The following is a 24,677-nucleotide window of genomic DNA, read 5'->3' as shown; positions in this document are numbered from 1 at the left end:
TGTAGATGGAGGGTCTGACTTTGTGGACCCTCTCACAGACTATGTTGGAGATGATATTCAGTCTGTAGATGGAGGGTCTGACTGTGAGTGACCCTCTCACAGACTATGTTGCAGATGATATTCAGTCTGTAGATGCAGGGTCTGACTGTGAGGGACCCTCTCACAGACTATGTTAGAGATGATATTCTGCTGTAGATGGAACGTCTGACTGTGAGGGACTCTCTCACAGACTATGATGGAGATGATATTCTATCTGTAGATGGAGGATCTCACTGTGAGGGACTCTCTCACAGACTATGATGGAGATGATATTTTGTCTGTAGATGGAGGGTCTGACTGTGAGGGACCCTCTCACTATGTTGCAGATGATATTCAGTCTGCAGATGGAGGGTCTGACTGTGAGGGACCCTCTCACAGACTATGTTGGAGATGATATTCTGTCTGTAGATGGAGGGTCTGACTGTGAGTGTCCCTCTGACAGACTATGTTGGAGATGATATTCAGTCTTTAGATGGAGGGTCTGACTGTGAGGGACCCTCTCACAGACTATGTTGTAGATGATATTCTGTCTGTAGATGGACGGTCTGACTGTGAGGGACTCTCTCACAGACTATGTTAGAGATGATATTCTGTCTGTAGGTGGAGGGTCTGACTGTGTGCACCCTCTCAGACTATGTTGGAGATGATATTCTGTCTGTAGATAGAGGGTCTGACTCTGAGGGACTCTCTGACACACTATGATGGAGATGATATTTTGTCTGTAGATGGAGGGTCTGACTGTGAGGGACCCTCTCACAGACTATGTTGGAGATGATATTCAGTCTGTAGATGGAGGGTCTGACTTTGTGGCCCCTCTCACAGACTATGTTGGAGATGATATTCAGTCTGTAGATGGAGGGTCTGACTGTGAGGGTCCCTCTCACAGGCTATGTTGCAGATTACATTCAGTCTGTAGATGGAGGGGCTGACTGTGAGGGACCCTCTCACAGACTATGTTGGAGATGATATTCTGTCTGTAGATGGAGGGTCTGACTGTGAGGGACCCTCTCACAGACTATGTTTGAGATGATATTCTGTCTGTAGATGGAGTGTCTGACTGTGAGGGACCCTCTCACAGACTATGTTGGAGATGATATTCTGTCTGTAGATGGTTGGTCTGACTGTGAGGGTCCCTCTCACAGACTATGTTGGAGATGATATTATGCCTGTAGATGGAGGGTCTGACTGTGAGGGACCCTCTCACAGACTATGTTGGAGCTGATATTCTGTCTGTAGATGGAGGGTCCGACTGTGATGGACCCTCTCACAGACTATGTTGCAGATGATATACTGTCTGTAGATGGAGGGTCTGACTGTGAGGGACCCTCTCACAGACTATGTTGGAGCTGATATTCTGTCTGTAGATGGAGGGTCTGACTCTGAGGGACCCTCTCACAGACTATGTTGCAGATGATATACTGTCTGTAGATGGAGGGTCTGACTGTGAGGGACCCTCTCACAGACTATGTTAGAGATGATATTCAGTCTGCAGATGGAGCGTCAGACTGTGAGGGACCCTCTCACAGACTATGTTGCAGATGATATTCAGTCTGCAGATGGAGGGTCTGACTGTGAGGGACCCTCTCACAGACTATGTTGCAGATGATATTCAGTCTGTAGATGCAGGGTCTGACTGTGAGGGACCCTCTCACAGACTATGTTAGAGATGATATTCTGTCTGTAGATGGAACGTCTGACTGTGAGGGACTCTCTCACAGACTATGATGGAGATGATATTCTATCTGTAGATGGAGGATCTGACTGTGAGGGACTCTCTCACAGACTATGATGGAGATGATATTTTGTCTGTAGATGGAGGGTCTGACTGTGAGGGACCCTCTCACTATGTTGCAGATGATATTCAGTCTGCAGATGGAGGGTCTGACTGTGAGGGACCCTCTCACAGACTATGTTGGAGATGATATTCTGTCTGTAGATGGAGGGTCTGACTGTGAGTGACCCTCTCACAGACTATGTTGGAGATGATATTCAGTCTTTAGATGCAGGTTCTGACTGTGAGGGACCCTCTCACAGACTATGTTGTAGATGATACTCTGTCTGTAGATGGACGGTCTGACTGTGAGGGACTCTCTCACAGACTATGTTGGAGATGATATTCTGTCTGTAGGTGGAGGGTCTGACTGTGTGGACCCTCTCAGACTATGTTGGAGATGATATTCTGTCTGTAGATAGAGGGTCTGACTCTGAGGGACTCTCTGACAGACTATGATGGAGATGATATTCTATCTGTAGATGGAGGATCTTACTGTGAGGGACTCTCTCACAGACTATGATGGAGATGATATTTTGTCTGTAGATGGAGGGTCTGACTGTGAGGGACCCTCTCACTATGTTGCAGATGATATTCAGTCTGCAGATGGATGGTCTGACTGTGAGGGACCCTCTCACAGACTATGTTGGAGATGATATTCCGTCTGTAGGTGGAGGGTCTGACTGTGTGGACCCTCTCAGACTATGTTGGAGATGATATTCTGTCTGTAGATAGAGGGTCTGACTGTGAGGGACCCTCTCACAGACTATGTTGTAGATGATATTCTGTCTGTAGATGGACGGTCTGACTGTGAGCGACTCTCTCACAGACTATGTTCGAGATGATTTTCTGTCTGTAGGTGGAGGGTCTGACTGTGTGGACCCTCTCAGACTAAGTTGGAGATGATATTCTGTCTGTAGATAGAGGGTCGGACTCTGAGGGACTCTCTGACAGACTATGATGGAGATGAAATTTTGTCTGTAGATGGATGGTCTGACTGTGAGGGACCCTCTCACAGACTATGATGGAGATGATATTTTGTCTGTAGATGCAGGGTCTGACTGTGAGGGACCATCTCACAGACTATGTTAGAGATGATACTCTGTCTGTAGATGGAACGTCTGACTGTGAGGGACTCTCTCACAGACTATGATGGAGATGATATTCTATCTGTAGATGGAGGATCTGTCTGTGAGGGACTCTCTCACAGACTATGATGGAGATGATATTTTGTCTGTAGATGGAGGGTCTGACTGTGAGGGACCCTCTCACTATGTTGCAGATGATATTCAGTCTGCAGATGGAGGGTCTGACTGTGAGGGACCCTCTCACAGACTATGTTGGAGATGATATTCAGTCTTTAGATGGAGGGTCTGACTGTGAGGGACCCTCTCACAGACTATGTTGTAGATGATATTCTGTCTGTAGATGGACGGTCTGACTGTGAGGGACTCTCTCACAGACTATGTTGGAGATGATATTCTGTCTGTAGCTGGAGGGTCTGACTGTGTGGACCCTCTCAGACTATGTTGGAGATGATATTCTGTCTGTAGATAGAGGGTCTGACTCTGAGGGACTATCTGACAGACTATGATGGAGATGATATTTTGTCTGTAGATGGAGGGTCTGACTGTCAGGGACCCTATCACAGACTATGTTGGAGATGATATTCAGTCTGTAGATGGAGGGTCTGACTTTGTGGACCCTCTCACAGACTATGTTGGAGATGATATTCAGTCTGTAGATGGAGGGTCTGACTGTGAGTGACCCTCTCACAGACTATGTTGCAGATGATATTCAGTCTGTAGATGCAGGGTCTGACTGTGAGGGACCCTCTCACAGACTATGTTAGAGATGATATTCTGCTGTAGATGGAACGTCTGACTGTGAGGGACTCTCTCACAGACTATGATGGAGATGATATTCTATCTGTAGATGGAGGATCTCACTGTGAGGGACTCTCTCACAGACTATGATGGAGATGATATTTTGTCTGTAGATGGAGGGTCTGACTGTGAGGGACCCTCTCACTATGTTGCAGATGATATTCAGTCTGCAGATGGAGGGTCTGACTGTGAGGGACCCTCTCACAGACTATGTTGGAGATGATATTCTGTCTGTAGATGGAGGGTCTGACTGTGAGTGTCCCTCTGACAGACTATGTTGGAGATGATATTCAGTCTTTAGATGGAGGGTCTGACTGTGAGGGACCCTCTCACAGACTATGTTGTAGATGATATTCTGTCTGTAGATGGACGGTCTGACTGTGAGGGACTCTCTCACAGACTATGTTAGAGATGATATTCTGTCTGTAGGTGGAGGGTCTGACTGTGTGCACCCTCTCAGACTATGTTGGAGATGATATTCTGTCTGTAGATAGAGGGTCTGACTCTGAGGGACTCTCTGACACACTATGATGGAGATGATATTTTGTCTGTAGATGGAGGGTCTGACTGTGAGGGACCCTCTCACAGACTATGTTGGAGATGATATTCAGTCTGTAGATGGAGGGTCTGACTTTGTGGCCCCTCTCACAGACTATGTTGGAGATGATATTCAGTCTGTAGATGGAGGGTCTGACTGTGAGGGTCCCTCTCACAGACTATGTTGCAGATTACATTCAGTCTGTAGATGGAGGGGCTGACTGTGAGGGACCCTCTCACAGACTATGTTGGAGATGATATTCTGTCTGTAGATGGAGGGTCTGACTGTGAGGGACCCTCTCACAGACTATGTTTGAGATGATATTCTGTCTGTAGATGGAGTGTCTGACTGTGAGGGACCCTCTCACAGACTATGTTGGAGATGATATTCTGTCTGTAGATGGTTGGTCTGACTGTGAGGGTCCCTCTCACAGACTATGTTGGAGATGATATTATGCCTGTAGATGGAGGGTCTGACTGTGAGGGACCCTCTCACAGACTATGTTGGAGCTGATATTCTGTCTGTAGATGGAGGGTCCGACTGTGATGGACCCTCTCACAGACTATGTTGCAGATGATATACTGTCTGTAGATGGAGGGTCTGACTGTGAGGGACCCTCTCACAGACTATGTTGGAGCTGATATTCTGTCTGTAGATGGAGGGTCTGACTGTGAGGGACCCTCTCACAGACTATGTTGCAGATGATATACTGTCTGTAGATGGAGGGTCTGACTGTGAGGGACCCTCTCACAGACTATGTTAGAGATGATATTCAGTCTGCAGATGGAGCGTCAGACTGTGAGGGACCCTCTCACAGACTATGTTGCAGATGATATTCAGTCTGCAGATGGAGGGTCTGACTGTGAGGGACCCTCTCACAGACTATATTGGAGATGTTATTCTGTCTGTAGATGGAGGGTCTGACTGTGTGGACCCTCTCACAGACTATGTTGCAGATGATATTTAGTCTGTAGATGGAGGGACTGATTGTGAGGGACCCTCTCACAGACTATGTTGGTGATGATATTCTGTCTGTAGATGGAGGGTCTGACTGTGAGGGACCCTCTCACAGACTATGTTTGAGATGATATTCTGTCTGTAGATGGAGTGTCTGACTGTGAGGGACCCTCTCACAGACTATGTTGGAGATGATATTCTGTCTGTAGATGGAGGGTCTGACTGTGTGGACCCTCTCACAGACTATGTTGGAGATGATATTCTGTCTGTAGATGGTGGGTCTGACTGTGAGGGACCCTCTCACAGACTATGTTGGAGATGATATTATGCCTGTAGATGGAGGGTCTGACTGTGAGGGACCCTCTCACAGACTATGTTGGAGCTGATATTCTGTCTGTAGATGGAGGGTCTGACTGTGAGGGACCCTCTCACAGACTATGTTGCAGATGATATTCTGTCTGTAGATGGAGGGTCTGACTGTGAGGGACCCTCTCACAGACTATGTTGGAGATGACATTCTGTCTGTAGATGGAGGGTCTGACTGTGAGGGACCCTCTCACAGACTATCTTGGAGATGATATTCTGTCTGTAGATGGAGGTTCTGACTGTGAGGGACCATCTCACAGACTATGTTAGAGATGATATTCAGTCTGCAGATGGAGCGTCTGACTGTGAGGGACCCTCTCACAGACTATGTTGGAGATGGTATTCTGTCTGTAGATGGAACGTCTGACTGTGAGGGACTCTCTCACAGACTATGTTGGAGATGATATTCTGTCTGTAGATGGAGGATCTGACTGTGAGGGATTCTCACAGACTATGATGGAGATGATATTTTGTCTGTAGATGGAGGGTCTGACTGTGTGGGACCCTCTCACAGACTATGTTGCAGATGATATTCAGTCTGCAGATGGAGGGTCTGACTGTGAGGGACCCTCTCACAGACTATGTTGGAGATGGTATTCTGTCTGTAGATGGAATGTCTGACTGTGAGGGACCCTCTCACAGACTATATTGGAGATGTTATTCTGTCTGTAGATGGAGGGTCTGACTGTGTGGACCCTCTCACAGACTATGTTGCATATGATATTCAGTCTGTAGATGGAGGGTCTGACTGTGTGGACACTCTCAGACTTTGTTGGAGATGATATTCAGTCTGTAGATGGAGGGTCTGACTCTGAGGGACTTTCTCACAGACTATGATGGAGATGATATTTTGTCTGTAGATGGAGGGTCTGACTGTGAGGGACCCTCTCACAGACTATGTTGGAGATGATATTCAGTCTGTAGATGGAGGGTCTGACTTTGTGGACCCTCTCACAGACTATGTTGGAGATGATATTCAGTCTGTAGATGGTGGGTCTGACATCGTGGACCCTCTCACAGACTGTTGGAGATGATATTCTGTTTGTTGATGGATGGTCTGACTGTGAGGGACCCTCTCACAGACTATGATGGAGATGCTATTTTTTTCTGTAGATGCAGGGTCTGACTGTGAGGGAACCTCTCACAGACTATGTTAGAGATGATATTCTGTCTGTAGATGGAGGGTCTGACTGTGAGGGACCCTCTCACAGACTATGTTGGAGATGATATTCTTTCTGCAGATGGAACGTCTGACAGTGAGGGACTCTCTCACAGACTATTATGGAGATGATATTCTATCTGTAGATGGAGGATCTGACTGTGAGGGACTCTCTCACAGACTGTGATGGAGATGATATTTTGTCTGTAGATGGAGGGTCTGACTGTGAGGGACCCTCTCACTATGTTGCAGATGATATTCAGTCTGCAGATGGAGGGTCTGACTGTGAGGGACCCTCTCACAGACTATGTTGGAGATGATATTCTGTCTGTCGATGGAAGGTCTGACTGTGAGAGACCCTCCCACAGACTATATTGGAGATGTTATTCTCTCTGTAGATGGAGGGTCTGACTGTGTGGACCCTCTCACAGACTATGTTGGAGATGATATTCTGTCTGTAGATGGAGTGTCTGACTGTGAGGGAGCCTCTCACAGACTATGTTGGAGATGATATTCTGTCTGTAGATGGAGGGTCTGACTGTGTGGACCCTCTCACAGACTATGTTGGAGATGATATTCTGTCTGTAGATGGTGGGTCTGACTGTGAGGGACCCTCTCACAGATTATGTTGGAGATGATATTCTGCCTGTAGATGGAGGGTCTGACTGTGAGGGACCCTCTCACAGACTATGTAGCAGATGATATTCAGTCTGTAGATGGAGGGTGTGACTGTGAGGGACTCTCTCACAGACTATGATGGAGATGATATTTTGTCTGTAGATGTAGGGTCTGACTGTGAAGGACCATCTTACAGACTATGTTGCAGATGATGTTCAGTCTGTAGATGGAGGGTCTGACTGTGAGGGACCCACTCACAGACTATGTTGGAGATGATATTCTGTCTGCAGATGGAGGGTCTGACTGTGTGGACCCTCTCACAGACTATGTTGGAGATGATATTCTGTCTGTAGATGGAGTGTCTGACTGTGAGGGACCCTCTCACAGACTATGTTGGAGATGATATTCTGTCTGTAGATGGAGGGTCTGACTGTGTGGACCCTCTCACAGACTATGTTGGAGATGATATTCTGTCTGTAGATGGTGGGTCTGACTGTGAGGGACCCTCTCACAGACTATGTTGGAGATGATATTCTGCCTGTAGATGGAGGGTCTGACTGTGAGGGACCCTCTCACAGACTATGTTGGAGCTGATATACTGTCTGTAGATGGAGGGTGTGACTGTGAGGGACCCTCTCACAGACTATGTTGCCGATGATATTCTGTCTGTAGATGGAGGGTCTGACTGTGAGGGACCCTCTCACAGATTATGTTAGAGATGATATTCAGTCTGCAGATGGAGGGTCTGACTGTGAGTGACCCTCTCACAGACTATGTTGGAGATGGTATTCTGTCTGTAGATGGAAGGTCTGACTGTGAGGGACCCTCTCACAGACTATATTGGAGATGTTATTCTGTCTGTAGATGGAGGGTCTGACTGTGTGGACCCTCTCACAGACTATGTTGCAGATGATATTCAGGCTGTACATGGATGGTCTGACTGTGTGGACCCTCTCAGACTATGTTGGAGATGATATTCAATCTGTAGATGGAGAGTCTGCCTGTGAGGGACCCTCTCACAGACTATGTTGGAGATGATATTCTGTCTGTAGATGGAGGGTCTGACTGTGTGGACCCTCTCACAGACTATGTTGGAGATGATATTCTGTCTGTAGATGCTGGGTTGACTGTGAGGGACCCTCTCACAGATTATGTTGGAGATGATATTCTGCCTGTAGATGGAGGGTCTGACTGTGAGGGACCCTCTCACAGACTATGTAGCCGATGATATTCAGTCTGTAGATGGAGGGTGTGACTGTGAGGGACTCTCTCACAGACTATGATGGAGATGATATTTTGTCTGTAGATGTAGGGTCTGACTGTGAAGAACCATCTTACAGACTATGTTGCAGATGATGTTCAGTCTGTAGATGGAGGGTCTGACTGTGAGGGACCCACTCACAGACTATGTTGGAGATGATATTCTGTCTGCAGATGGAGGGTCTGACTGTGTGGACCCTCTCACAGACTATGTTGGAGATGATATTCTGTCTGTAGATGGAGTGTCTGACTGTGAGGGACCCTGTCACAGACTATGTTGGAGATGATATTCTGTCTGTAGATGGAGGGTCTGACTGTGTGGACCCTCTCACAGACTATGTTGGAGATGATATTCTGTCTGTAGATGGTGGGTCTGACTGTGAGGGACCCTCTCACAGACTATGTTGGAGATGATATTCTGCCTGTAGATGGAGGGTCTGACTGTGAGGGACCCTCTCACAGACTATGTTGGAGCTGATATACTGTCTGTAGATGGAGGGTCTGACTGTGAGGGACCCTCTCACAGACTATGTTGCAGATGATAATCTGTCTGTAGATGGAGGGTCTGACTGTGAGGGACCCTCTCACAGACTATGTTGGAGATGACTTTCTGTCTGTAGATGGAGGTTCTGACTGTGAGGGACCCTCTCACAGACTATGTTAGAGATGATATTCAGTCTGCAGATGGAGGGTCTGACTGTGAGTGACCCTCTCACAGACTATGTTGGAGATGGTATTCTGTCTGTAGATGGAAGGTCTCACTGTGAGGGACCCTCTCACAGACTATATTGGAGATGTTATTCTGTCTGTAGATGGAGGGTCTGACTGTGTGGACCCTCTCACAGACTATGTTGCAGATGATATTTAGTCTGTAGATGGAGGGACTGATTGTGAGGGACCCTCTCACAGACTATGTTGGTGATGATATTCTGTCTGTAGATGGAGGGTCTGACTGTGAGGGACCCTCTCACAGACTATGTTTGAGATGATATTCTGTCTGTAGATGGAGTGTCTGACTGTGAGGGACCCTCTCACAGACTATGTTGGAGATGATATTCTGTCTGTAGATGGAGGGTCTGACTGTGTGGACCCTCTCACAGACTATGTTGGAGATGATATTCTGTCTGTAGATGGTGGGTCTGACTGTGAGGGACCCTCTCACAGACTATGTTGGAGATGATATTATGCCTGTAGATGGAGGGTCTGACTGTGAGGGACCCTCTCACAGACTATGTTGGAGCTGATATTCTGTCTGTAGATGGAGGGTCTGACTGTGAGGGACCCTCTCACAGACTATGTTGCAGATGATATTCTGTCTGTAGATGGAGGGTCTGACTGTGAGGGACCCTCTCACAGACTATGTTGGAGATGACATTCTGTCTGTAGATGGAGGGTCTGACTGTGAGGGACCCTCTCACAGACTATCTTGGAGATGATATTCTGTCTGTAGATGGAGGTTCTGACTGTGAGGGACCATCTCACAGACTATGTTAGAGATGATATTCAGTCTGCAGATGGAGCGTCTGACTGTGAGGGACCCTCTCACAGACTATGTTGGAGATGGTATTCTGTCTGTAGATGGAACGTCTGACTGTGAGGGACTCTCTCACAGACTATGTTGGAGATGATATTCTGTCTGTAGATGGAGGATCTGACTGTGAGGGATTCTCACAGACTATGATGGAGATGATATTTTGTCTGTAGATGGAGGGTCTGACTGTGTGGGACCCTCTCACAGACTATGTTGCAGATGATATTCAGTCTGCAGATGGAGGGTCTGACTGTGAGGGACCCTCTCACAGACTATGTTGGAGATGGTATTCTGTCTGTAGATGGAATGTCTGACTGTGAGGGACCCTCTCACAGACTATATTGGAGATGTTATTCTGTCTGTAGATGGAGGGTCTGACTGTGTGGACCCTCTCACAGACTATGTTGCATATGATATTCAGTCTGTAGATGGAGGGTCTGACTGTGTGGACACTCTCAGACTTTGTTGGAGATGATATTCAGTCTGTAGATGGAGGGTCTGACTCTGAGGGACTTTCTCACAGACTATGATGGAGATGATATTTTGTCTGTAGATGGAGGGTCTGACTGTGAGGGACCCTCTCACAGACTATGTTGGAGATGATATTCAGTCTGTAGATGGAGGGTCTGACTTTGTGGACCCTCTCACAGACTATGTTGGAGATGATATTCAGTCTGTAGATGGTGGGTCTGACATCGTGGACCCTCTCACAGACTGTTGGAGATGATATTCTGTTTGTTGATGGATGGTCTGACTGTGAGGGACCCTCTCACAGACTATGATGGAGATGCTATTTTTTTCTGTAGATGCAGGGTCTGACTGTGAGGGAACCTCTCACAGACTATGTTAGAGATGATATTCTGTCTGTAGATGGAGGGTCTGACTGTGAGGGACCCTCTCACAGACTATGTTGGAGATGATATTCTTTCTGCAGATGGAACGTCTGACAGTGAGGGACTCTCTCACAGACTATTATGGAGATGATATTCTATCTGTAGATGGAGGATCTGACTGTGAGGGACTCTCTCACAGACTGTGATGGAGATGATATTTTGTCTGTAGATGGAGGGTCTGACTGTGAGGGACCCTCTCACTATGTTGCAGATGATATTCAGTCTGCAGATGGAGGGTCTGACTGTGAGGGACCCTCTCACAGACTATGTTGGAGATGATATTCTGTCTGTCGATGGAAGGTCTGACTGTGAGAGACCCTCCCACAGACTATATTGGAGATGTTATTCTCTCTGTAGATGGAGGGTCTGACTGTGTGGACCCTCTCACAGACTATGTTGGAGATGATATTCTGTCTGTAGATGGAGTGTCTGACTGTGAGGGAGCCTCTCACAGACTATGTTGGAGATGATATTCTGTCTGTAGATGGAGGGTCTGACTGTGTGGACCCTCTCACAGACTATGTTGGAGATGATATTCTGTCTGTAGATGGTGGGTCTGACTGTGAGGGACCCTCTCACAGATTATGTTGGAGATGATATTCTGCCTGTAGATGGAGGGTCTGACTGTGAGGGACCCTCTCACAGACTATGTAGCAGATGATATTCAGTCTGTAGATGGAGGGTGTGACTGTGAGGGACTCTCTCACAGACTATGATGGAGATGATATTTTGTCTGTAGATGTAGGGTCTGACTGTGAAGGACCATCTTACAGACTATGTTGCAGATGATGTTCAGTCTGTAGATGGAGGGTCTGACTGTGAGGGACCCACTCACAGACTATGTTGGAGATGATATTCTGTCTGCAGATGGAGGGTCTGACTGTGTGGACCCTCTCACAGACTATGTTGGAGATGATATTCTGTCTGTAGATGGAGTGTCTGACTGTGAGGGACCCTCTCACAGACTATGTTGGAGATGATATTCTGTCTGTAGATGGAGGGTCTGACTGTGTGGACCCTCTCACAGACTATGTTGGAGATGATATTCTGTCTGTAGATGGTGGGTCTGACTGTGAGGGACCCTCTCACAGACTATGTTGGAGATGATATTCTGCCTGTAGATGGAGGGTCTGACTGTGAGGGACCCTCTCACAGACTATGTTGGAGCTGATATACTGTCTGTAGATGGAGGGTGTGACTGTGAGGGACCCTCTCACAGACTATGTTGCCGATGATATTCTGTCTGTAGATGGAGGGTCTGACTGTGAGGGACCCTCTCACAGATTATGTTAGAGATGATATTCAGTCTGCAGATGGAGGGTCTGACTGTGAGTGACCCTCTCACAGACTATGTTGGAGATGGTATTCTGTCTGTAGATGGAAGGTCTGACTGTGAGGGACCCTCTCACAGACTATATTGGAGATGTTATTCTGTCTGTAGATGGAGGGTCTGACTGTGTGGACCCTCTCACAGACTATGTTGCAGATGATATTCAGGCTGTACATGGATGGTCTGACTGTGTGGACCCTCTCAGACTATGTTGGAGATGATATTCAATCTGTAGATGGAGAGTCTGCCTGTGAGGGACCCTCTCACAGACTATGTTGGAGATGATATTCTGTCTGTAGATGGAGGGTCTGACTGTGTGGACCCTCTCACAGACTATGTTGGAGATGATATTCTGTCTGTAGATGCTGGGTTGACTGTGAGGGACCCTCTCACAGATTATGTTGGAGATGATATTCTGCCTGTAGATGGAGGGTCTGACTGTGAGGGACCCTCTCACAGACTATGTAGCCGATGATATTCAGTCTGTAGATGGAGGGTGTGACTGTGAGGGACTCTCTCACAGACTATGATGGAGATGATATTTTGTCTGTAGATGTAGGGTCTGACTGTGAAGAACCATCTTACAGACTATGTTGCAGATGATGTTCAGTCTGTAGATGGAGGGTCTGACTGTGAGGGACCCACTCACAGACTATGTTGGAGATGATATTCTGTCTGCAGATGGAGGGTCTGACTGTGTGGACCCTCTCACAGACTATGTTGGAGATGATATTCTGTCTGTAGATGGAGTGTCTGACTGTGAGGGACCCTGTCACAGACTATGTTGGAGATGATATTCTGTCTGTAGATGGAGGGTCTGACTGTGTGGACCCTCTCACAGACTATGTTGGAGATGATATTCTGTCTGTAGATGGTGGGTCTGACTGTGAGGGACCCTCTCACAGACTATGTTGGAGATGATATTCTGCCTGTAGATGGAGGGTCTGACTGTGAGGGACCCTCTCACAGACTATGTTGGAGCTGATATACTGTCTGTAGATGGAGGGTCTGACTGTGAGGGACCCTCTCACAGACTATGTTGCAGATGATAATCTGTCTGTAGATGGAGGGTCTGACTGTGAGGGACCCTCTCACAGACTATGTTGGAGATGACTTTCTGTCTGTAGATGGAGGTTCTGACTGTGAGGGACCCTCTCACAGACTATGTTAGAGATGATATTCAGTCTGCAGATGGAGGGTCTGACTGTGAGTGACCCTCTCACAGACTATGTTGGAGATGGTATTCTGTCTGTAGATGGAAGGTCTCACTGTGAGGGACCCTCTCACAGACTATATTGGAGATGTTATTCTGTCTGTAGATGGAGGGTCTGACTGTGTGGACCCTCTCACAGACTATGTTGCAGATGATATTCAGTCTGTAGATGGAGGGTCTGACTGTGTGGACCCTCTCAGACTATGTTGGAGATGATATTCAATCTGTAGATGGAGAGTCTGCCTGTGAGGGACCCTCTCACAGACTATGTTGGAGATGACTTTCTGTCTGTAGATGGAGGGTCTGACTGTGAGGGAACCTCTCACAGACTATGTTGCAGATGATATTCTGTCTGTAGATGGAGGTTCTGACTGTGAGGGACCCTCTCACAGACTATGTTAGAGATGATATTCAGTCTGCAGATGGAGGGTCTGACTGTGAGGGACCCTCTCACAGACTATGTTGGAGATGGTATTCTGTCTGTAGATGGAAGGTCTCACTGTGAGGGACCCTCTCACAGACTATATTGGAGATGTTATTCTGTCTGTAGATGGAGGGTCTGACTGTGTGGACCCTCTCACAGACTATGTTGCAGATGATATTCAGTCTGTAGATGGAGGGTCTGACTGTGTGGACCCTCTCAGACTATGTTGGAGATGATATTCAATCTGTAGATGGAGAGTCTGCCTGTGAGGGACCCTCTCACAGACTATGTTGGAGATGACTTTCTGTCTGTAGATGGAGGGTCTGACTGTGAGGGAACCTCTCACAGACTATGTTGCAGATGATATTCTGTCTGTAGATGGAGGTTCTGACTGTGAGGGCCCCTCTCACAGACTATGTTAGAGATGATATTCAGTCTGCAGATGGAGGGTCTGACTGTGAGGGACCCTCTCACAGACTATGTTGGAGATGGTATTCTGTCTGTAGATGGAACGTCTGACTGTGAGGGATTCTCACACAGACTATATTGGAGATGATATTCTGTCTGTAGATGGAGGATCTGACTGTGAGGGACTCTCTCACAGACTATGATGGAGATGATATTTTGTCTGTAGATGGAGGGTCTGACTGTGTGGGACCCTCTCACAGACTATGTTGCAGATGATATTCAGTCTGCAGATGGAGGGTCTGACTGTGAGTGACCCTCTCACAGACTATGTTGGAGATGGTATTCTGTCTGTAGATGGAGGGTCTGACTGTGAGGGACCCTCTCACAGACTATGTTGGAGATGATATTCAGACTGTAGATGGAGGGTATGACTGTGAGGGACCTCTCACAGACTATGTTCGAGATGATATTCTGTCTGTAGATGGAGGGTGTGACTGTGTGGGACACTCTCACAGACTATGATGGAGATGATATTTTGTCTGTAGATGTAGGGTCTGACTGTGAAGGACACTCTTACAGATTATGTTGCAGATGATATTCAGTCGGTAGATGGAGGGTCTGACTGTGTGGACCCTCTCACAAACTATGTTGCAGATGATATTCAGTCGGTAGATGGAGGGTCTGACTGTGTGGACCCTCTCACAGACTATGTTGCAGATGATATTCAGTCTGTAGATGGAGGGTCTGTCTGTGTGAACCCTCTCAGACTATGTTGGAGATAATATTCAGTCTGTTGATGGAGGGTCTGACTGTGTGGACCCTCTCACAGACTATGTTGCAGATGATATTCAGTCTGTAGATGGAGGGTCTGACTGTGTGGACCCTCTCAGACCATGTTGGAGATGATATTCTCTCTGTAGATGGAGGGTCTGACTCTGAGGGACTCTCTGACAGACTATAATGGAGATGATATTCAGTCTGTAGATGGAGGGTCTGACTTTGTGGACCCTCTCACAGACTATGTTGGAGATGATATTCAGTCTGTAGATGGAGGGTCTGACTGTGAGGGACCGTCTCACAGACTATGATGGAGATGCTATTTTGTCTGTAGTTGGAGGGTCCGACTGTGAGGGACCCTCTCACAGACTATATTGGAGATGTTATTCTGTCTGTAGATGGAGGGTCTGACTGCGTGGACCCTCTCACAGACTATGTTGCAGATGATATTCAGTCTGTAGATGGATGGTCTGACTGTGTGGACCCTCTCAGACTATGTTGGAGATGATATTCAGTCTGTAGATGGAGGGTCTGACTGTGTTGTCCCTCTCACAGACTATGTTGCAGATGATATTCAGTCTGTAGATGGAGGGTCTGACTGTGTGGACCCTCTCACAGACTATGTTCGAGATGATATTCTGTCTGTAGATGGAGGGTGTGACTGTGTGGGACTCTCTCACAGACTATGATGGAGATGATATTTTGTCTGTAGATGTAGGGTCTGACTGTGAAGGACCCTCTTACAGACTATTTTGCAGATGATATTCAGTCGGTAGATGGAGGGTCTGACTGTGTGGACCCTCTCACAAACTATGTTGCAGATGATATTCAGTCGGTAGATGGAGGGTCTGACTGTGTGGACCCTCTCACAGACTATGTTGCAGATGATATTCAGTCTGTAGATGGAGGGTCTGACTGTGTGGACCCTCTCAGACTATGTTGGAGATGATATTCTGTCTGTAGATGTAGGGTCTGACTGTGTGGACACTCTCACAGATTATGTTGGAGATGATATTCTGTCTGTAGATGGAGTGTCTGACTGTGAGGGACCCTCTCACAGACTATGTTGGAGATGATATTCTGTCTGTAGATGGAGTGTCTGACTGTGTGGACCCTCTCACAGACTATGTTGGAGATGATATTCTGTCTGTAGATGGTGGGTCTGACTGTGAGGGACCCTCTCACACACTATGTTGTAGATGATATTCTGCCTGTAGATGGAGGGTCTGACTGTGTGGGACCCTCTCACAGACTATGTTGGAGATGATATTCTGTCTGTAGAAGGAGGGTCTGACTGTGAGGGACCCTCTCACAGACTATGTTGCAGATGATATTCAGTCTGTAGTTGGAGGGTCTGACTGTGAGGAACCCTCTCACAGACTATGTTGCAGATGATATTCTGTCTGTAGATGGAGGGTCTGACTGTGAGGGACTCTCTCACCGAGTATGTTGGAGATGATATTCTGTCTGTAGATGGAGGGTCTGACTGTGAGGGACGCTCTCACAGACTATGTTGGAGAGGATATTCAGTCTGTAGATGGAGGGTCTGACTGTGAGGGTCCCTCTCACAGACTATGTTGGAGATGATATTCTGTCTGTAGATGGAGGGTGTGACTGTGAGGGACTCTCTCACAGACTATGATGGAGATGATATTTTGTCTGTGGATGTAGGGTCTGACTGTAAAGGACCCTCTTACAGACTATGTTGCAGATGATATTCAGTTGGTAGATGGAGGGTCTGACTGTGTGGACCCTCTCACAGACTATGTTGCAGATGATATTCAGTCGGTAGATGAAGGGTCTGACTGTGTGGACCCTCTCACAGACTATGTTGCAGATGATATTCAGTCTGTAGATGGAGGGTCTGACTGTGTGGACCCTCTCAGACTATGTTGGAGATGATATTCAGTCTGTAGATGGAGGGTCTGACTGTGTGGACCCTCTCACAGACTATGTTGCAGATGATATTCAGTCTGTAGATGGAGGGTCTGACTGTGTGGACCCTCACAGACTATGTTGGAGATGATATTCAGTCTGTAGTTGGAGGGTCTGACTGTGTGGACCCTCTCACAGACTATGTTGCAGATGATATTCAGTCTGTAGATTGAGGGTCTGACTGTGTGGACCCTCTCAGACTATGTTGGAGATGATATTCTGTCTGTAGATGTAGGGTCTGACTCTGAGGGACTCTCTCACAGACTATGTTGGAGATGATATTCTCTCTGTAGATGGAGGATCAGACTCTGAGGGACTCTCTGACAGACTATGATGGAGATGATATTTTGTCTGTAGATGGAGGGTCTGACTGTGAGGGACCCTCTCACAGACTATGTTGGAGATGATATTCAGTCTGTAGATGGAGTGTCTGACTTTGTGGACCCTCTCACAGACTATGTTGCATATGATATTCAGTCTGTAGATGGAGGGTCTGACTGTGAGGGAACGTCTCACAGACTATGATGGAGATGATATTGTCTGTAGATGGAGGGTCCGACTGTGAGGGACCCTCTCACAGACTATGTTGCAGATGATATTCAGTCTGTAGATGGAGGGTCTGACTGTGAGGGACCCTCTCGCAGACTATGTTGGAGATGATATTCAGTCTGTAGATGGAGGGTCTGACTGTGAGGGACCCTCTCACAGACTATGTTGGAGATGATATTCTGTCTGTAGATGGAGGGTCTGACTGTGAGGGACCCTCTCACAGACTATGTTGGAGATGATATTCTGTCTGTAGATGGACTGTCTGACTGTGAGGGACCCTCTCACAGACTATGTTGGAGATGATATTCTGTCTGTAGATGGAGCGTCAGACTGTGTGGATCCTCTCACAGACTATGTTGGAGATGACATTCTGCCTGTAGATGGAGGGTCTGATTGTGAGGGACCCTCTCACAGACTATGTTGGAGATGATATTCAGTCTGTAGCTGGAGGTTCTGACTGTGAGGGACCCTCTCACAGACTATGTTAGAGATGATATTCAGTCTGCAGGTGGAGGGTCTGACTGTGAGGGACCCTCTCACAGACTATGTTGGAGATGGTATTCTGTCTGTAGATGGAACGTCTGACTGCGAGGGACTCTCTCACAGACTATGTTGGAGATGATATTCTGTCTGTAGATGGAGGATCTGACTGTGAGGGACTCTCTCACAGACTATGATGGAGATGATATTTTGTCTATAGATGGAGGGTCTGACTGTGTGGACCCTCTCACAGACTATGTTGCAGATGATATTCAGTCTGTAGATGGAGTGTCTGACTGTGTGGACCCTCTCAGACTATGTTGGAGATGATATTAAGTCTGTAGATGGAGGGTCTGACTGTGTGGACCCTCTCACAGAGTATGTTGGAGATGATATTCAGTCTGTAGATGGAGGGACTGACATCGTGGACCCTCTCACAGACTGTTGGAGATGATATTCTGTTTGTTGATGGAAGGTCTGACTGTGAGGGACCCTCTCACAGACTATGATGGAGATGATATTTTGTCTGTAGATGCAGGGTCTGACTGTGAGGGACTCTCTCACAGACTATGTTAGAGAGGATATTCTGTCTGTAGATGGAGGGTCTGACTGTGAGGGACCCTCTCACAGACTATGTTGCAGATGATATTCAGTCTGTAGTTGGAGGGTCTGACGGTGAGGAACCCTCTCACAGACTATGTTGCAGATGATATTCTGTCTGTAGATGGAGGGTCTGACTGTGAGGGACTCTCTCACAGAGTATGTTGGAGATGATATTCTGTCTGTAGATGGAGGGTCTGACTGTGAGGGACCCTCTCACAGACTATGTTGGAGAGGATATTCAGTCTGTAGATGGAGGGTCTGACTGTGAGGGTCCCTCTCACAGACTATGTTGGAGATGATTTTCTGTCTGTAGATGGAGGGTGTGACTGTGAGGGACTCTCTCACAGACTATGATGGAGATGATATTTTGTCTGTAGATGTAGGGTCTGACTGTGAAGGACCCTCTTACAGACTATGTTGCAGATGATATTCAGTCGGTAGATGGAGTGTCTGACTGTGTGGACCCTCTCACAGACTATGTTGCAGATGATATTCAGTCGGTAGATGAAGGGTCTGACTGTGTGGACCCTCTCACAGACTATGTTGCAGATGATATTGAGTCTGTAGATGGAGTGTCTGACTGTGTGGACCCTCTCAGACTATGTTGGAGATGATATTCAGTCTGTAGATGGAGGGTCTGACTGTGTGGACCCTCTCACAGACTATGTTGCAGATGATATTCAGTCTGTAGATGGAGGGTCTGACTGTGTGGACCCTCTCAGACTATGTTGGAGATGATATTCAGTCTGTAGATGGAGGGTCTGACTGTGTGGACCCTCTCACAGACTATGTTGCAGATGATATTCAGTCTGTAGATTGAGGGTCTGACTGTGTGGACCCTCTCAGACTATGTTGGAGATGATATTCTGTCTGTAGATGTAGGGTCTGACTCTGAGGGACTCTCTCACAGACTATGTTGGAGATGATATTCTCTATGTAGATGGAGGATCAGACTCTGAGGGACTCTCTGACAGACTATGATGGAGATGATATTTTGTCTGTAGATGGAGGGTCTGACTGTGAGGGACCCTCTCACAGACTATGTTGGAGATGATATTCAGTCTGTAGATGGAGTGTCTGACTTTGTGGACCCTCTCACAGACTATGTTGCATATGATATTCAGTCTGTAGATGGAGGGTCTGACTGTGAGGGACCGTCTCACAGACTATGATGGAGATGATATTTTGTCTGTAGATGGAGGGTCCGACTGTGAGGGACCCTCTCACAGACTATGTTGCAGATGATATTCAGTCTGTAGATGGAGGGTCTGACTGTGAGGGACCCTCTCACAGACTATGTTCGAGATGATCTTCAGTCTGTAGATGGAGGGTCTGACTGTGAGGGACCCTCTCACAGACTATGTTGGAGATGATATTCTGTCTGTAGATGGAGGGTCTGACTGTGAGGGACCCTCTCACAGACTATGTTGGAGATGATATTCTGTCTGTAGATGGAGTGTCTGACTGTGAGGGACCCTCTCACAGACTATGTTGGAGATGATATTCTGTCTGTAGATGGAGCGTCTGACTGTGTGGACCCTCTCACAGACTATGTTGGAGATGATATTCTGTCTGTAGATGGTGGGTCTGACTGTGAGGGACCCTCTCACAGACTATGTTGGAGATGATATTCTGCCTGTAGATGGAGGGTCTGACTGTGAGTGACCCTCTCACAGACTACGTTAGAGATGATATTCAGTCTGCAGATGGAGGGTCTGACTGTGAGGGACCCTCTCACAGACTATGTTGGAGATGGTATTCTGTCTGTAGATGGAACATCTGACTGTGAGGGACTCTCTCACAGACTATGTTGGAGATGATATTCTGTCTGTTGATGGAGGATCTGACTGTGAGGGACTCTCTCACAGACTATGATGGAGATGATATTTTGTCTGTAGATGGAGGGTCTGACTGTGTGGGACCCTCTCACAGACTATGTTGCAGATGATAATCAGTCTGCAGATGGAGGGTCTGACTGTGAGGGACACTCTCACAGACTATGTTAGAGATGGTATTCTGTCTGTAGATGGAAGGTCTGACTGTGAGGGACACTCTCACAGACTATATTGGAGATATTATTCTGTCTGTAGATGGAGGGTCTGACTGTGTGGACCCTCTCACAGACTATGTTGCAGATGATATTCAGTCTGTAGATTGATGGTCTGACTGTGTGGACCCTCTCTGACTATGTTGGAGATGATATTCTGTCTGTAGATGTAGGGTCTGACTCTGAGGGACTCTCTCACAGACTATGATTGAGATGATATTTTGTCTGTAGATGGAGGGTCTGACTGTGAGGGACCCTCTCACAGACTATGTTCGAGATGATATTCAGTCTGTAGATGGAGGGTCTGACTTTGTGGACCCTCTCACAGACTATGTTGGAGATGATATTCAGTCTGTAGATGGAGGGTCTGACTTCGTGGACCCTCTCACAGACTGTTGGAGATGATATTCTGTTTGTTGATGGAAGGTCTGACTGTGAGGGACCCTCTCACAGACTATGATGGAGATGATATTTTGTCTGTAGATGCAGGGTCTGACTGTGAGGGACCCTCTCACAGACTATGTTAGAGATGATATTCTGTCTGTAGATGGAGGGTCTGACTGTGAGGGACCCTCTCACAGACTATGTTGGAGATGATATTCTGTCTGCAGATGGAACGTCTGACTGTGAGAGACTCTCTCACAGACTATGATGGAGATGATATTCTATCTGTAGATGGAGGATCTGACTGTGAGGGACTCTCTCACAGACTATGATGGAGATGATATTTTGTCTGTAGATGGAGGGTCTGACTGTGAGGGACCATCTCACTATGTTGCCGATAATATTCAGTCTGCAGATGGAGGGTCTGACTGTGAGGGACCCTCTCACAGACTATGTTGGAGATGATATGCTGTCTGTAGATGAAAGGTCTGACTGTGTGGGACCCTCTCACAGACTATATTGGAGATGTTATTCTGTCTGTAGATGGAGGGACTGACGGTGTGGACCCTCTCACAGACTATGTTGGAGATGATATTCTGTCGGTAGATGGAGTGTCTGACTGTGAGCGACCCTCTCACAGACTATGTTGAAGATGATATTCTGTCTGTAGATGGAGGGTCTGACTGTGTGGACCCTCTCACAGACTATGTTGGAGATGATATTCTGTCTGTAGATGGTTGGTCTGACTGTGAGGGACCCTCTCACAGATTATGTTGGAGATGATATTCTGCCTGTAGATGGAGGGTCTGACTGTGAGGGACCCTCTCACAGACTATGTTGGAGATGATATTCTGTCTGTAGATGGAGGGTCTGACTGTGAGGGACCCTCTCACAGACTATGTTGGAGATGATATTCTGTCTGTAGATGGAGTGTCTGACTGTGAGGGACCCTCTCACAGACTATGTTGGAGATGATATTCTGTCTGTAGATGGAGCGTCTGACTGTGTGGACCCTCTCACAGACTATGTTGGAGATGATATTCTGTCTGTAGATGGTGGGTCTGACTGTGAGGGACCCTCTCACAGACTATGTTGGAGATGATATTCTGCCTGTAGATGGAGGGTCTGACTGTGAGGGACCCTCTCACAAACTATGTTGGAGCTGATATTCTGTCTGTAGATGGAGGGTCTGACTGTGAGGGACCCTCTCACAGACTATGTTGCAGATGATATTCTGTCTGTAGCTGGAGGTTCTGACTGTGAGTGACCCTCTCACAGACTACGTTAGAGATGATATTCAGTCTGCAGATGGAGGGTCTGACTGTGAGGGACCCTCTCACAGACTATGTTGGAGATGGTATTCTGTCTGTAGATGGAACATCTGACTGTGAGGGACTCTCTCACAGACTATGTTGGAGATGATATTCTGTCTGTAGATGGAGGATCTGACTGTGAGGGACTCTCTCACAGACTATGATGGAGATGATATTTTGTCTGTAGATGGAGGGTCTGACTGTGTGGGACCCTCTCACAGACTATGTTGCAGATGATAATCAGTCTGCAGATGGAGGGTCTGACTGTGAGGGACCCTCTCACAGACTATGTTAGAGATGGTATTCTGTCTGTAGATGGAAGGTCTGACTGTGAGGGACACTCTCACAGACTATATTGGAGATATTATTCTGTCTGTAGATGGAGGGTCTGACTGTGTGGACCCTCTCACAGACTATGTTGCAGATGATATTCAGTCTGTAGATTGATGGTCTGACTGTGTGGACCCTCTCAGACTATGTTGGAGATGATATTCTGTCTGTAGATGTAGGGTCTGACTCTGAGGGACTCTCTCACAGACTATGATTGAGATGATATTTTGTCTGTAGATGGAGGGTCTGACTGTGAGGGACCCTCTCACAGACTATGTTCGAGATGATATTCAGTCTGTAGATGGAGGGTCTGACTTTGTGGACCCTCTCACAGACTATGTTGGAGATGATATTCAGTCTGTAGATGGAGGGTCTGACTTCGTGGACCCTCTCACAGACTGTTGGAGATGATATTCTGTTTGTTGATGGAAGGTCTGACTGTGAGGGACCCTCTCACAGACTATGATGGAGATGATATTTTGTCTGTAGATGCAGGGTCTGACTGTGAGGGACCCTCTCACAGACTATGTTAGAGATGATATTCTGTCTGTAGATGGAGGGTCTGACTGTGAGGGACCCTCTCACAGACTATGTTGGAGATGATATTCTGTCTGCAGATGGAACGTCTGACTGTGAGGGACTCTCTCACAGACTATGATGGAGATGATATTCTATCTGTAGATGGAGGATCTGACTGTGAGGGACTCTCTCACAGACTATGATGGAGATGATATTTTGTCTGTAGATGGAGGGTCTGACTGTGAGGGACCATCTCACTATGTTGCCGATAATATTCAGTCTGCAGATGGAGGGTCTGACTGTGAGGGACCCTCTCACAGACTATGTTGGAGATGATATGCTGTCTGTAGATGAAAGGTCTGACTGTGTGGGACCCTCTCACAGACTATATTGGAGATGTTATTCTGTCTGTAGATGGAGGGACTGACGGTGTGGACCCTCTCACAGACTATGTTGGAGATGATATTCTGTCGGTAGATGGAGTGTCTGACTGTGAGCGACCCTCTCACAGACTATGTTGAAGATGATATTCTGTCTGTAGATGGAGGGTCTGACTGTGTGGACCCTCTCACAGACTATGTTGGAGATGATATTCTGTCTGTAGATGGTTGGTCTGACTGTGAGGGACCCTCTCACAGATTATGTTGGAGATGATATTCTGCCTGTAGCTGGAGGGTCTGACTGTGAGGGACCCTCTCACAGACTATGTTGGAGATGATATTCTGTCTGTAGATGGAGGGTCTGACTGTGAGGGACCCTCTCACAGACTATGTTGGAGATGATATTCTGTCTGTAGATGGAGTGTCTGACTGTGAGGGACCCTCTCACAGACTATGTTGGAGATGATATTCTGTCTGTAGATGGAGCGTCTGACTGTGTGGACCCTCTCACAGACTATGTTGGAGATGATATTCTGTCTGTAGATGGTGGGTCTGACTGTGAGGGACCCTCTCACAGACTATGTTGGAGATGATATTCTGCCTGTAGATGGAGGGTCTGACTGTGAGGGACCCTCTCACAAACTATGTTGGAGCTGATATTCTGTCTGTAGATGGAGGGTCTGACTGTGAGGGACCCTCTCACAGACTATGTTGCAGATGATATTCTGTCTGTAGCTGGAGGTTCTGACTGTGAGTGACCCTCTCACAGACTACGTTAGAGATGATATTCAGTCTGCAGATGGAGGGTCTGACTGTGAGGGACCCTCTCACAGACTATGTTGGAGATGGTATTCTGTCTGTAGATGGAACATCTGACTGTGAGGGACTCTCTCACAGACTATGTTGGAGATGATATTCTGTCTGTAGATGGAGGATCTGACTGTGAGGGACTCTCTCACAGACTATG

Source organism: Hypanus sabinus, unplaced genomic scaffold (genome assembly GCF_030144855.1).
Source record: "Hypanus sabinus isolate sHypSab1 unplaced genomic scaffold, sHypSab1.hap1 H_9, whole genome shotgun sequence".
Taxonomy (NCBI): domain Eukaryota; kingdom Metazoa; phylum Chordata; class Chondrichthyes; order Myliobatiformes; family Dasyatidae; genus Hypanus; species Hypanus sabinus.
Note: the sequence above shows the minus strand (reverse complement) of the source record.